Consider the following 15,830-nt stretch of genomic DNA (forward strand, 5'->3'; position numbering starts at 1 on the left):
ATGCTTTTTAGTTTTTCCCGAATGCGTAGAAGGCAAGAATACACTAATATCGACATTCATCTGCATTCTAGGGGCTGTTTTAAAACTCGTGGAAGTCAGAACTCCACTTACCCCATGGAATAAGAGAGTTTTTGCATTCCAAGCTTAATTTCCCAGTAGGTGGCAATGCTATCGCTCAACCAACTGAGTAAAGTGATACGATACGGTATTCAGAATGTCACAAAACTCTATGAAATCCATGTAAGTAAGACTATTAAATGCGCAATATCGAGTCGATTAACTTCCAGAAACCCAATACAGATGCATCATTCCCCAGTCAACTAAAGTACAATTCAGCATTGCCATTGAAAGAAGAAAGCAAAAGGACTCGCAAAATGTAATGCAGTTTATTTCTGAGTAAAGTAGGATGAATTACCAAACTCTGTTTGCGGACAGTAATAATCTAGAATCTAGATGCACAGGAAGAACATGAGGGTGAGAGAAAAAGACAGAATATGTAACATAAATGAGACTGTGTTAACATTTTAATATTGTTTGTGGTTTTATTTGTGTATTTTGATGTGCTTTATGGTAATTTGTGATTTTTTGTCTCATGTACAGTCACGAAGCTTGAGTTGTTGAGGGTGCTAGGATCAATAGACTGTGCAGGTACTATTTCGCATTGTCTGTAATGAGGCGATATTAGCGATCCTAGTAGTTACCAACTATCTATGGATGCATATTTTACTACATATTGAGCTTCGTGACTGTATATACTAGACTGTGGTATTACTATCAATATCTCAAAAGATCTTAAAATTGTTTTCATTATGTTGAAAAACCAACATCATTTACGTTCAAAATAGATACAGTCAAGTGCGGCTCCTTTGAAAGACCACAGGGTCACACACTCTCCCTTCCTGCCCTGCTGTTAATTTAGAAGTAAATGTTTTGTATCTAATATTATTAAATCAGAGTTTCCTTAATCGATAAGATTTTATTTTCAAGTTATTTTCTACTTTGCTTCAATCAAATAGCACGCTTTTTGTAGAGATTCAGTGGTCAGAAACGCTTTCCTTTTATAGAGATTCAGTGGTCAGGAGCGCAGCTCAAAGATTATGCATACAGTTACTAATTACTATCATAATATGAACATATTATGTAGCTAGTGGGCCTACTGCCGACACGAATGCCACTTATGACTTGATGAAGAATTCGCTAATTTTTTTCAATTTTACATTTGATCTAATTCATAAATTAGTGTCGTTTTATATTTAATTTGTAGGTTAAAGTTGACAATACCGGAAGAACTGGCAGTGGAGGAGGAAAGCCAGCAAAAATTACTGCAGTTGATGAATTGGTATTAGATTATTAGGAAAAAATTCTGCATGTGTTGTTGGTCTAGGACAGAAAGACTAGATGGCATTGGAAAATAATCAACAGCCCAATTTGTAGAGCAATTTGTATTTGAAGCTTTGCTGATAATGCATGACTTCCATTTGAGTCTTGTTATGGCACGTTTCACTATATTTAACAACTCTCCAAGCTTTTCAGCACTTTATCTAAACTGTTCATTATATTTAAACAACTACTTCATCACTTCAATCGGAATCACTAAACCACATAATATATTTAAAAAATATAAATACAATATTTTGTTTTAATTATCTGACAATGGTTGTCTCTGGTAACTGATAATGGGCCTGTTTCTCAAAACTCATGGACTAGTAATACTAGTCTGTACAGTAGTAATATTAGTTTATTTTACAAGTCTGTGTTTCTAGAAACTACAAGGGTAAAGTAGTAGTTACCAGTTCACAGACTAGTAATTTTGGTCGATTTCACCAATTCATAAGTGATTCTGTTTCTCAAAATACTAATCTAGTTGATTATACTAGTATTCAACAGGTATATTCCTACAAGACTCTAAAGACTGGTGATTTCTATATTATCAGTAACCAGTGACAACCTTTCTCATATAATCAAAACAAAATATTGTATTTATTTTTTTAATACATGTAGTTTAGTGATTCCGATTGAAGTGATGAAGTTGTTGTGAAAAGAGTCATAACTATATCGAGAAAGAACAATAGGAGCATTTATTTAAATATAATGAACTTACTTACTTACAAATGGCTTTTAAGGAACCCGAAGATTCATTGCCGCCCGCCATCAGTCCCTATCCTGTGCAAGATTAATCCAGTCTCTATCATCATATCCCACTTCCCTCAAATCCATTTTAATATTATCCTCCCATCTACGTCTCGGCCTCCCTAAAGGTCTTTTTCCCTCCGGTCTCCCAACTAACACTCTATATGCATTTCTGGATTCGCCCATACGTGCTACATGTCCTGCCCATCTCAAACGCTTGGCTTTTATGTTCCTAATTATGTCAGGTGAAGAATACAATGCGTGCAGTTCTGCATCGTGTAACTTTCTCCATTCTCCTGTAACTTCATCCCGCTTAGCCCCAAATATTTTCCTAAGCACCTTATTCTCAAACACCCTTAACCTATGTTCCTCTCTCAGAGTGAGAGTCCAAGTTTCACAACCATACAGAACAACCGGTAATATAACTGTTTTATAAATTCTAACTTTCAGATTTTTTGACAGCAGACTAGATGATAAAAGCTTCTCAACCGAATAATAGCACGCATTTCCCATATTTATTCTGCTCTTAATTTCCTCCCGAGTGTCATTTATATTTGTTACTGTTGCTCCAAGATATTTGAATTTTTCCACCCCTTCGAAGGATAAATCTCCAATTTTTACATTTCCATTTCGTACAATATTCTCGTCACGAGACATAATCATATACTTTGTCTTTTTGGGATTTACTTCCAAACCGATCGCTTTACTTGCTTCAAGTAAAATTTCCGTGTTTTCCCTAATCGTTTGTGGATTTTCTCCTAACATATTCACGTCATCCGCATAGACAAGAAGCTAATGTAACCTGTTCAATTCCAAACCCTGCCTGTTATCTTGAACTTTCCTAATGGCATATTCTAAAGCGAAGTTAAAAAGTGAAGGTGATAGTGCATCTCCCTGCTTTAGCCCGCAGTGAATTGGAAAAGCATCAGATAGAAACTGACCTATACGGACTCTGCTGTATGTTTCACTGAGACACATTTTAATTAATCGAACTAGTTTCTTGGGAATACCAAATTCATTAAGAATATCATATAATACTTCCCTCTTAACCGAGTCTATCTATGAATAACTGATGTACTGTACCCTTATACTCCCATTTTTTCTCCATTATCTGTCGAATACAAAATATCTGATCAATAGTCGATCTATTATGCCTAAAACCGCACTGATGATCCCCAATAATTTCATCGAGGCTTATTGTAGGGATTCGTAACAAGCTGTTTTTTTACGGTGATGGGTTGTTAGCCCTTCGCCCAACCCCCAAGCTGGAGGACCACCCCTTATCGGCTGTCTGCGACTGCTTATTCAATATATTCACAGCTACCCTCCATATCTGGAGTGCTGAAAAGCTTGGAGTCAACCTCGGTAGCATACTTGGTATAGCGCTGGCCTTCTGTGCTCGAGGTTGCGGGTTCGATCCCGACCTAGGTTGATGGCATTTAAGTGTGTTTAAATGCGACAGGCTTATGTCAGTAGATCTACTGGCATCTAAAAGAACTCCTGCGGGACAAAATTCCGGCACACCCGCGACGCTGATATAATGTCTGCAGTTGTGAGCATCGTTAAATAAACCATAATTTGAATTTTGAAAAGCTTGGAGAGTTGTTAAATATAGTGGAACCTGCCATAACAAGACATATAATAGAAGTCATGCATTATCAGCAAAGCTTCAAATACAAATTGGGATGTTGATTATTTTCCAATGCCATCAGGTCTTTCTGTCCTAGACATGCAGAATATTTTCCTAATAATCTAATACCATTTCATCAACTCTAGTGAATTTTGCTGGCTTTCCTCCTCCACTGCAAGTTCTTCTGACATTGTCAACTTTAGCCTACAAATTAAGTATAAAACGACACTAATTTATGAATAGATCAAATGTAAAACTAAAAAAAAATTAGCGAATTTTTCATTAAGTAAATGGCATTCTTGTCGGCAGTAGACCCACTAGCTACATAATATGTTTATATTATGATACCACAGTCTAGTATATACAGTCACGAAGCTCAATACATAGTAAGTATGCATCCATAGATAGTTGCTAACCACTAGGATCGCTAATATCGCCTCATTACATACAGTGCGAAATAGTACTGGTTCAGTCTATTGTTCCTAGCACCCTCACAACTCAAGCTTCGTGACTGTCTATACTAGACTGTGACGATACTGTGAACTTGAATTGGTACTTATCGAAGTTGTTTTCTCAATGTTGGGCCAGTAAGTGTCCCTAACGTATGCATAATCTTTGTTCTGAGGTATCAGTTCCATAGCCTCACACATGACAACATTTTTTGTCCATTCGTTTATTTTATAATTTTTTTCTTATTATGCTTGAAAAAGCACCGAATAGTATCTCTTTTGATTCATTAATCATATTCAGTATAGTTAATTTGCTTTCAATTGATGGAATTTTAACCGAAAAGAGAAATTAAAACCAAAACACAAAAAAACTTAGCCTTCTAACCTCAAATAACAATCCAATGACTATAAACAATCAGCTGACTAGTGAAAGAGGTCATGTGACTAGTGAAAAATTGTCACAAGTTACTAGACTGGTAAAATAGTTTGAGAAACAGAATCTACTAGAGCTGGTGAAATATACTCTGGTAACTAGTAACTGGTGAACTACTAAACTAGTATTTTTGAGAAACAGGCCCCTGCACGACCAGTCGGTTTCTATTTCCCGCCCATGACTGATTCAGAGGAGGATCTCCTCCTTCTCCGTTCATTTACTTGCTTTAAAACTCTGCTTCTTTCTCTGGCCGCTAGTGCGCTGTTGTCTATGTGTGTTAACTGCAGTAGAGGAGGAATGGAGTGCCTTTCCTCTACACAGACAATTTCGCAGCTTTCTCACAGTTTTCTACAGCACATGAGCACGCTTCGTTTAAAACTCGATCAACCGAGTTTTTCTTACAGCTGTGAACTTAAAAATGATCGAATCTTCCTCGAATTTCAAGGCACATATTTTATTTGGTATTTACTTTCAAAAGAAGAAAATGTGAGGAGTACGTTCCTCCCTTCCCTCCCCCGAGGAACCGCCACTGCTTTGAAGGATCCCCAGTTCCTCTTTTGGTTAGAATTTTACCATAAAGTTATGCTTCACGTAGCAATTTTCTTTGACTGCATTCAACAAAGAAATATTGAAGCACTTAAAGTTCGAGAGTTTTTAGATAACTTTAATGATGCCATTTCTAAAGTTCGAAAAACTTATGAATCAGAGGAGGTGACAGCTGATGAGCCTAACAACAAAAGAAGATACAGTGAATACACAAATCCAAGGAACAATCATGCTCCTGCTCTTAAAGTATGCGATGTTATTGCCAACAATAATAAAGACAGAATTCAAATTTCGGATCATTTTAGTGTTTCAAAATTGTTTTTAGGTAGTAATTTCAAGGACTGTGCGATTAATTTCCAGCAAATGATCTCAAAGACACTATCAAAGCTTACCCTACATTAAATGGAGAGAAACAGAAAACCGAATTGCAGGTTTTATACAGTCGTCAAGACTTGCACAGGGCAGCTGGTGCTGCTGCTCTTTTGCAATTCTTTGTGAAAAATAACATGTCACGCACTTTCTCGAAATGTGTCATGTTGAAAATAATAGTTACCATCCCAATGACGACAGTTGAAAGTGAGCGTTGTTTTTCAACCCTAATCATATTAAAACATTTTTAAGAAATTCAATGGGAAATGAAAGACTGAATGCTTTAGCTGTGCTCTGTCTGGAGAAGAAAGTGATTCGTGACATTCCTGAATTCAACAAGAAGGTTATTGAAGAATTCGCTGCAGCGAGTTCATTTGATATACAAACATTAAGTTTTCAGGTACGTGCATCAGGATATTTTTGTGTTGTTTTCTGCTTATACCGTATGTTGCATGTGTTTTTTTTTTTTTTTTTTTGTTTTTATCTTTCTTTACGACCCTGTATTATGTGACCCTCCAATTTTACTCTTCACTAGCCGCCATAATAGAGTTTTGTATTATGTATGAGTAATGTAGGTGCTGCATGAAGTTTACCCTACAGCCTAAGATGGTCTAATTTTAAATATCCACCAAGAAATGTTTTTGTATGTTGTTTCCAAAAATATATTATCTAAATGACATTAACTGTTTAGCCTATTGTTTCTCTTCTTAAATACAAGGAACTTTTCTTGTTGTACATAAAATCTTCTTTTATATAATGAAAAATGACCATATTATTATTAAGAATTTGTAATAATTATTGTTTGTGAAGAAATACTTCATTGTTGTATGTTTGCCTTACAATCACTCTAAGCATGCTTGTTGCTATAGATACCGTACATATGAATGTATTTTATGATGTATATGGTGATCGATCCTTTGTAAAATGATGTTTTTAAATGGTATTAGTCATTCTCTGACCACGCACAGGTTCTATGCAAGTCCGACAGAGAATAAAATGAGAAAGAATCATTTAGTAAATAATCTTATGGTCCCAGACAGGACCTATGAAACACCAATTGAGAGCATGATGAGGAAAAAATACTTAATAACTAATTCTAAGGTCGCAGACAGGACCTGTGAAACTCCCACAATGAGAGTATTGAGACAGAACTATTTAATAACTCATTACAACGCTAGCAGTTGTAAGAAGGTAGGTTTCATACCAATTACTTGTTTATTTTGCATTTGTCTGTACATTTATTGAAAAGAATTGAATTAGTTTGGAAGAATTTGATATCTAAAAGAAATTTTTATATGTATACAGACGTATATAAAAAAACTGTGGGGTTACTTTAAAGCTTTAATCTTCTCCCTGAAAATCCAGAAAATCATAATAGACTATCTCTTGAAATCTGCTGTGTACCAGAAACGAAATTATCACTGTCTTGAAACATGAAATTGTCGTCAATTCCTTCAAGGTTATTATTGATGCCACTTATATAAATGCAGATTAGCAGACTTTGTACGATTAGAATTCCACTTTAAATTTCGGATTGCAGTGTACAGTACACTGGTTTTGGCAAAACATTTTAGAGGAGATGCTTGTGTGATTAGAAAGTTATTTATCATTTAAAAAAAAAAAAAGCAATAAAGTAAGTACATACATTTAGATGAAGTGTGAGTCTGATGATCAGGATTTAATAATAAAATTATTTTGCTTCTTGCTTCCATATTTTACTAGATCTCCATAATCTTGGAAAGATTCACAAGTCGTTACATGAGTAGTCTATGTCCATTTCTTCTTCCTGGTTGCATAACAAGTATCCATCCTGTGAAGGAGTTTATCTAACTAATCATGATCTGTTATGAGTCTGAACATATCAGCAGATGATTTTATGGGTAAATCCGGGATTGATTTCATATTATCCAAGGGACTTACCCACTTTGATTTTTCTTTTTTAAGCATTAAATATTGATTATAATTTAGAGAAAATTTTGTTTTATCAGTGAATTTTACATCAATGATCTCAGGGGTCCTGAAATACAATAAAATGTTCAAGAACATGGCGAATAATATAATCAAATAATGGATTTTATATTCATATTGAATTAATTTTTATAATTTATTTATTTTTATTATTTTTACTGAAAAAAATATAAATGATGATGTACTAAGTGCTTCCATTGCATCATCATGGATACATTTTTTTCAGATGTTAATAAATACAAATGGAATCTCAATCTTCTTCGACATTTAATTTTCTGTAAGGCGCTCAGCATAAAGGTTTTTTAATGCTTTCATCTTCAAAGAATGGGAGAAGATGTAGCTTCAAACAAGGAACACCTGTCACACTGCAGATGACAGGACCCAGATAAAAAGGCCCGAAAAGATCTAGCGCGACTGTACTGGGAAACGCGAGCTCTAATGTTGTGAAACCAAAACTCCAGCCATTCGAAAACAACCCAACAACAACAACAACATTTTTTTAGTAAAATTGAAAATTTTTAGCCTGTGGCACATCATAATTTTATTATTCCTCTTAAAACAATTGGTATTATAATCGACCAAAGAAGTTCATACTTTTTTCTGTATTTTGATGTGTATTTTTCAAAATGGGATTACGTACATTAAAATTTATTTTGATTTTTGGAATATTGTATAGGCGTAATACCATTCGAAGGTTGCACACCGCAAGTACCGCAATGCTTGCTCATTTCTCGGAGCTACAGGAAAGACATAGAAACAGCAGAATATGATGTGCGCGCAAATGCCTTCCTCCTTAGTCCGTCCTAGGCGCACATGCTTCTGTTATGTGTTGTTTGAAGCTCTGGTCCGAGAGCTACACCAGTGATTATTTAACATTACACAGAGCAGTATTGACAGCGGCAATGTGCTGTGATTTGCGAGTCCAATGTAATGCATGCATGTGTTAGCTGCTGCATGTATTATTAATTCTTAAACATTAATTTGAAGTATTGCAATGAGTTCGGAATTGTGTGTTATTGAAATCTTATTATTAAATCCATTTTCCCGAAGGACTATTCAAGAGAAGACAGACATAGAGAATATGTGCGCTGTCCAGAGCAGCTCAATACAACAATATGCATTGGTTGGCAGGGTCGAAAAAACTAAATAAATTGTTTTGTTGGCCATGTTTGTTTTATTATATCGAACTTCTACATCTGATAAGGGAATGTGATCCATGACTCGTAACGATTTCATAATTATAAAATAAATTATTTATGTGGGTCTGATTATTTTTATTAATTATGAATTATTATATCCTCCCATCTTCCCCTATGAATAAAAGAGCAAGCCTAACTTTCGTGACTAGCATTCGTCCCTGCTAACTAAAGAGTTCGATATTCAGTCCTTAACAAGTGTCACACAATTTGTAATTACAAAGAAAATTTACTTTAGATTTTCCTTTACTAATTATTTTTCTGGTTTTGTTCTCATTCCAATTGTTTCATTATTATTAACTTACATAATCTCATTAACTTTGTAAAGTCATTAAAGAAATTATACACCAGTCCACTTACCTCCTTTAACTATCTGCCTGCTTACCTAACTTTCCAAATACACTTGCTAATAGCTATCACACAATACAATATTGTATTGTATTAGAGTAAGTCCATACTTTATGAAATCTTCAAAATACTCCCTTTTTCTTTCTCTTGGTGTCACTATGATATCCTTTTACTGCTACAACTTAAAATTAAATGTAGAAGTCATGCAGTGACATAACATAGAAGATTATGAAGCAGTCTGTGTATGTTGAGCATGGGAGAAAAATCTGTTTTTGGGAAAAAGCATTCTAATGGAAGTTCAATTAATTATTGTTTCTGAATTTTAACATTCAACTTTTAAAACTGGAATAAAATAAAAACTTAACCTTTTGGTTTCTTAAATGTGACGTAAATGAGGACGGGTGTAGCCTTAAAAGCTTTTTAAAAATTCTCTGGTGGACATTGCTGTAAATTCACCTCCAAAAACTATGCACATATTGCTAACTATAAAACTAAAGTACTGTATTATGTTGTCCTACGTCAGATGGATTTTGTTAATCTGAACTTTAGAGTGAGTTACTCACTGGCACAAGGTCTTGATATTTCTGTCACAGGCTGCAGCGACAGTTCATAAGAGTAAATATACAGGCCGAGTATCCGTGTACACTGCTGGACAGTCACCTCCAAAAACGATGCACATGTTGCTAACTACAGAACTAAAGTCCTACATCACTTTGCACAATCAATCAATCAATCAATCAATCAATCAAAGGGCATTAGGGAGCATGTTGATTCCATGTCAATTTCACAAAATGCTTCCACACTTTGCACAAACTGTATCTAATGTTCTTTTATACTAGATACTGTAAATTTTCGATCACTGATCGATATTCTAAGTCATCCACTCCTGATATTCCTTCCTCTACCATGAGCTGACTGTCGTCACTGCTACTTCTGTCACTGTTTTCGATGCCTACTCTTCTATTATAGTTAGTTTTCTTCCACTTGAAACCCAAGTTCTTTAAAATTTGTTCTAAGGCTTCTGACACTGCCTTGGAATCTAATTGCGTCCTAGTCTTTTTACCGTTGGGACTGTTACCTGCTGTGTGTAAATATTCTGAATAGTGTAAATATGTTGAGTAGCACATTCATCTCATCTTTTCTCTTTAAGGTCGCCAGTAATTTTAATGTCACCTCATAATCTGCGACAGTGACTAAGAAGAACATCAATTTCACTCTGTCATTTATTAGTTTATTGTACAGACACAGAAACAAAATTTGGGCCACCTGAATTTTGTTTCTGGGTCTGTACATGATATACAGTAGAACCCCGATTATCAGTCTCCCTATTATACGATTGGCGGATTATCCGATTGTCTTTCTCTGTACATTGTATTAGCACGTTATTTTTTCTAGAGAGGGTTATTATAAGACGTCTTTGGCGTGAGACGAACTCGATAGCTCAGTGGTAGAGCGCCTGACCGGAGACCAGGAAGTCGCAGGTTCGATTCCTGCTCGAGGTTGTGAAATTTTTCTTTCATACCATGGCATGATTGTGACTATAATAGTATTTAATTCATTAATATGTCACATCAACGGACGTATATACGTCACCCAAACATCGTAAGATGAAGATTACATTAATAAATTATAGTTATTCTTATTAAATTTATACCAGTAATATTAAATTCTGTATATTTTCAGAGACCTAACCAGGAAGACCATACTGGTATTAATGATGACATGCAGCACAGAGTGCCAGAAAGTAGCAGAACCCATAAAGATAACTTGGTATGTACAATATTTTACAATGTAACTTAATTATGGTTCTTAAATTGTTGGTTAATGCTGTATTAAATTTGGAAATTGAAATCATAAAACTACCAACGTAAGTCGAAGTTTTAAGTAGGCTAAGTGATGTCAAGCAAATAACATTCTTTTTTGTTATACGGAAAGGTATGTTAAATATTTGTCCATTGTAAAAGTCAATTTTTCTTCGCAGGCTTTTCCATTGTAATATTTTCTTTTCTGTTCTAATCCTTTCGCGAGATGGATGATAAGAAAGATGGTGGAGGGCTTGTTTTTAGCCTTTCCAAAAATATTGAGAGTGCTGAAACTTATTTCAATTCAGTTCCTCAAGATTTGTCAGAGAGAAAAGTTTTGTAATTCAGTGATACAAAGTCTTATAACTTGTTATATGTTTCTGCATTAATTATGAAGCATTGCATTGCTACATAATATGTATTTGCAAGAATATTATTTTCTGTGAATTTACCAAATATTTATAAACGGTTCATTGGTATAATTATATCACGTACAATAAATAATCTGACAATTGTGTCGTGTAGGCAAATTATATTATGCAAAAAATTTTATATTGTTTCCTGTTGCAACAACGGAAATAAGTTTGCTTAATTGTTTTTGGAATGATAAGCACGAAAATAGATATTAATTTTAAGAAATGGCTCCAGTTACAAAGGAAAAAGTCACTTTCCCACATTTACTTTTTTACTTCATTACATTATGGTAACAGGATTAACCTGCTGGGAAGCAGCCCTCATCCCACCTGGGATGGATGTAATTCTGCTGGCAGCTAAGACTGCAGCATGTGTCTTCCTCCTCCCTCTCCCCCTTTGTGCTGCATTCCTTTTAGAATAGTTAAAATAATGCCACCAGCTTATGATGACTGTGGACCCTGATTCGAATCCCAGTGTTAGCACAGTCATATTTGTGGTGGGCAAATCCAAGGTTCCCCAGTATTTTTTCCTCTATCATTCCACCGTCACTTTTCATTTCATTATTCATTATCTTCATTACAATGGCATTAACTAAAATAGTGTCAGTATGATTTAGCATTTGACTGGCATACAGCCTGAGTAGGCAGTAAAACACTTTGAGGAGGAGGAATGAAAATGCACTGCAGTGAGGATTCCATCAGAACAGTAAAGACATACAATTTGAATCGGCAAATAACTACACACTATCAAGTCACGATATTTACAAGAGCATGACTGTTTGACTTCAAACATTATTTCTATGATAGGAACATAGGCACAATAAGCCAGTTAGAGGCAGCAGAGCTAGCTAGCGATTGGATCCCATCTTTGAAACAGAGAAAAAAAGCATGTTGAAGATATGAAAGTATTAATATTCTTCCGCCAGTTACTGACCAGAAGAAACTACTTCACTGATAATATAGGGCCTGCCAGTTTCAGTCATAAGGCAGGTACTGAATTCAATAACATTAAATGATGGGTAACAAGGCCACTAGATCTTAATGTATATCAAGGAATAGTTATTTATGGTACTTGTGAGGTAAGTGCATCTTTATTGCGCGAGTGGAAAGATTTAAGCATGAGGCGTCAGCCGAGTGCTTAAATTACACGAGCGCAATAAAGATCACGCTCACAAGTACCATACATAATTTTATCCATGACCATAACGAAAAATTATGTTTTATAAAAGAAAATATGTTGAAAATAAGTCCATTATAATCACATATCATGGCATGGATTTTAGAATCGATATGTGTACTAGGTAGGTCATGATGTGGGAGGCCATGATTAGTGAAGAATGGTATCTGAGGCATTGCATAAATAACAAATTATAATTAATTATATAATTTTAATATATATTTATTCATTTTAAACGCGTATTTTCGTCTTTTTGAAGTTTCAGGGATTATTTAGAAGTGTTCATGGGACTAATGTGATTAAAATAATTTCACATTTTACTTCTGTAAACTTAAGAGGAATATTAAAAAGTAGTTAATCATCATGTCTGTTTAGCTCAGTTGACTAACGTGTGTTGTTATAAAATCCTATAAATCCATATAAACCCAACTTTGCAGGTTCAAGTCTCCTCGCCTCCCAAAAGGTAAATTATTACAAATTAAAAAAAAAATACATATTAGATATAGATGCAATGCACAAATTACGATGTAGTAGATAGAGAAAAGAGAAGGAGATTGAGTGTACTTATGTATATTTAAGAAATGGTAATAAAGAAGTAGAGGTAGTGACATCTAGTAACTAATATATTAACTTCCTGAGTAATAGTTCAATGGAAAAGTATACGTGTGTGCCTGGGTACTAGAAAAATACTAATGAACTGTGAGATAAAGTTCAAACTGTGAGGTAAAGTCTTTATCTCACTAGTGGAATAAAGTAATGTTGAATAAAAGCCTACTTTACAAACGCAAAAGTATTTAGTAAAGGCATGCTTTTCGTTATGGTCATGGATAAATTAATAAATAGTAGTAGAATATATGAGACACTGTGTATATTAGAGGTAAACTCGACAAATAATATCGATTGTGAGTTTGCTCCTAATATTCGCAATGCCTCATATATTCCAGTGATATCTTTTCAATATAATTTTTACTAGTTTATTTCTTCTCATAGGGAGATGCTCATAGTACCACACTCATGTCTCTTCTGACTGAGAAGGTTTCTGAAATAAGAGCACTGAAGAATGAACTGGCAGTAAGTAACTCTTCAGTATACATAGATCATAGTGAATGTTGTTCACAGGCTTTCCATAAGTGTTACAAGTAAAGGACGGAGGAATGTGCGTTATTTCTAATTTTAGTGTGCATGCATTCTACTGTTGACATTCACGCGCATAAACAGCTACAGAAATCGAATGTGAAACTGCTGTAACTACAATCGATATTTTCTTCATAATAAAATTCTTAACAGCCATTACACTTATTTCAAATGAACTAGACCATCATGTTTTGCAATTACGAATTATGTTATATCGTCGTTGTTCCTGCAATAACTCCTGTGTGCAAAATATGAATTTTTTCAATAGGAAGAGAAAACACATTTATTCTTCTATGGCAGTAGTGCATAGGAGATTGCGAATTCTTACATTTTCGAAAGAAAGAAATAGAATTACGTATAGGAGATCTTATTATTTGCTGCATCACTTTTTTTTTTATTTTATTGGGTTATTTTACGACGCTATATCAACATCTAGGTTATTTAGCGTCTGAATGATATGAAGGTGATAATGCCGGTGAAATGAGTCCGGGGTCCAGGACCGAAAGTTACCCAGCATTTGCTCGTATTTGGTTGAGGGAAAACCCCGGAAAAAACCTCAACCAGGTAACTTGCCCCGACCAGGATTCGAACCTGGCCCACCTGGTTTCGCAGCCAGACGCGCTGACCGTTACTCCACAGGTGTGGACTGCTGTATCACTATTTAAGTTATTTAATAGAGCAAAAATCTGAAAATCAATAAATATGTCACATAGGAGTTATTGCCGGAACAAAGACAATATACAAGACTGTTCAGAACTGGGTTATGATTTTTTGTGAGCAAGTAGAGACCTAAATACGCTCATAATTTATCCATATTCGTTTCCTGTGTTTCATTTCATTTCATTTTCATTTTTTTTTATTTACATAAACAATGATGTACAACCGAGTAAGTTAGCTCAGATGGTAGCCAATCTGACTGGGGTTTTACATGGTTTCCCTTAGTGATAAAGGCAAATGCTGGATTGGAAATTTACATGCCATGTTTTGTCACCGCCTTAATCACCAATACCAAAAACACTAATCAAAATCTATAATCATTTACATGAACACAAGCCATCTACAACACACAATAGAAACAGGAACTTAACAAGAGTAAAAACGGCCTACTGGTATACCCATACATTCTAAACACGCTACATGACCACAGATGTTAAAGTGTAAATGAATATACTTAACAAAGAAAAAAGATGCACAGTGAGGCCAACATAAAAAATTATCTTTGTACACAATCCACCTATATTGACCTTAATTTGGAGGATTATTAAAAAATGCATTCAAGACTAATTTAGAAAAATTAGAAAATTAGTCTGTAAAAGAATTATTCTTGCACTAATAATGGATGTTCCCTGAACCAAATGATTCTATTTTAATTATTTGTGTATAAGAACATTTAAGAAACATGTTAAAGGAATTATCCTTGCACCAAATGAGTGGCATCTAGACCAAAATGATCGTATTTTAATTATTTTAAATACAATTTCAATTAAGGAACATGTTAAATGATTTATCCTTCTACTAAACACGTATGTTCCCTGGACCAAATGTCCTATTTTAATTATCTAATTACTTTATAGTTTCATCTGGTATTGTATGAGGTCATTATGATTGAAATATGTATTGTTAATTGTACGCCATAGTGATCGAACATATAAGGACTCGCACACAGTGGGGTGGAGGTCAGGGCTTTGGATGGCCCACAAGTCACATATCATGCGAAATATGTTACTTTGCTAATTATTCATTATGGAGTGTTGTGCACTATGCAGAACTGTTACTCATTAATTATATAACTTATTCAGTGTCCACAGCATGTCTCTAGAGTGGTGTAGTCCACACCTGTGGAGTAATGGTCAGCGCGTCTGGCCGCGAAACCAGGTGGCCCGGGTTCGATTCCCGGTCGGGGCAAGTTACCTGGTTGAGTTTTTTTCCGGGGTTTTCCCTCAACCCAAGAAGAGCAAATGCTGGGTAACTTTCGGTGCTGGACCCCGGACTCATTTCACCGGCATTATCACCTTCACCTCATTCAGACGCTAAATAACCTAAGATGTTGATAAAATAACCTACTAAAATAAAAAAACAGAGTGGTGTATTATAGTTCTGAGGTTATTTTCAACTATTTAAGTACATTCTTCTCCTGTGTGTTGTATGGGAAGATATCGAAGTTGCACCTTATTCTATAGTGTAGGCTTATCATTTAATTGGAAGTCTTCTTCCAGCTGAGAGTAAGAGCCCTCA

The 15,830-nt window shown here is 34.9% G+C and overlaps 1 non-coding gene across 1 annotated transcript; it reads left to right on the forward strand.

Moving 5' to 3' along the window:
• Nucleotides 1-10,499: 10,499 nt before the first annotated feature.
• On the forward strand, nucleotides 10,500-10,572 carry TRNAS-GGA (transfer RNA serine (anticodon GGA)). The gene has a single exon. It is a non-coding gene; the product is annotated as a tRNA-Ser (tRNA).
• Nucleotides 10,573-15,830: the final 5,258 nt, after the last annotated feature.

Source organism: Periplaneta americana, chromosome 8, assembly GCF_040183065.1.
Source record: "Periplaneta americana isolate PAMFEO1 chromosome 8, P.americana_PAMFEO1_priV1, whole genome shotgun sequence".
In the NCBI taxonomy this organism is placed as follows: domain Eukaryota; kingdom Metazoa; phylum Arthropoda; class Insecta; order Blattodea; family Blattidae; genus Periplaneta; species Periplaneta americana.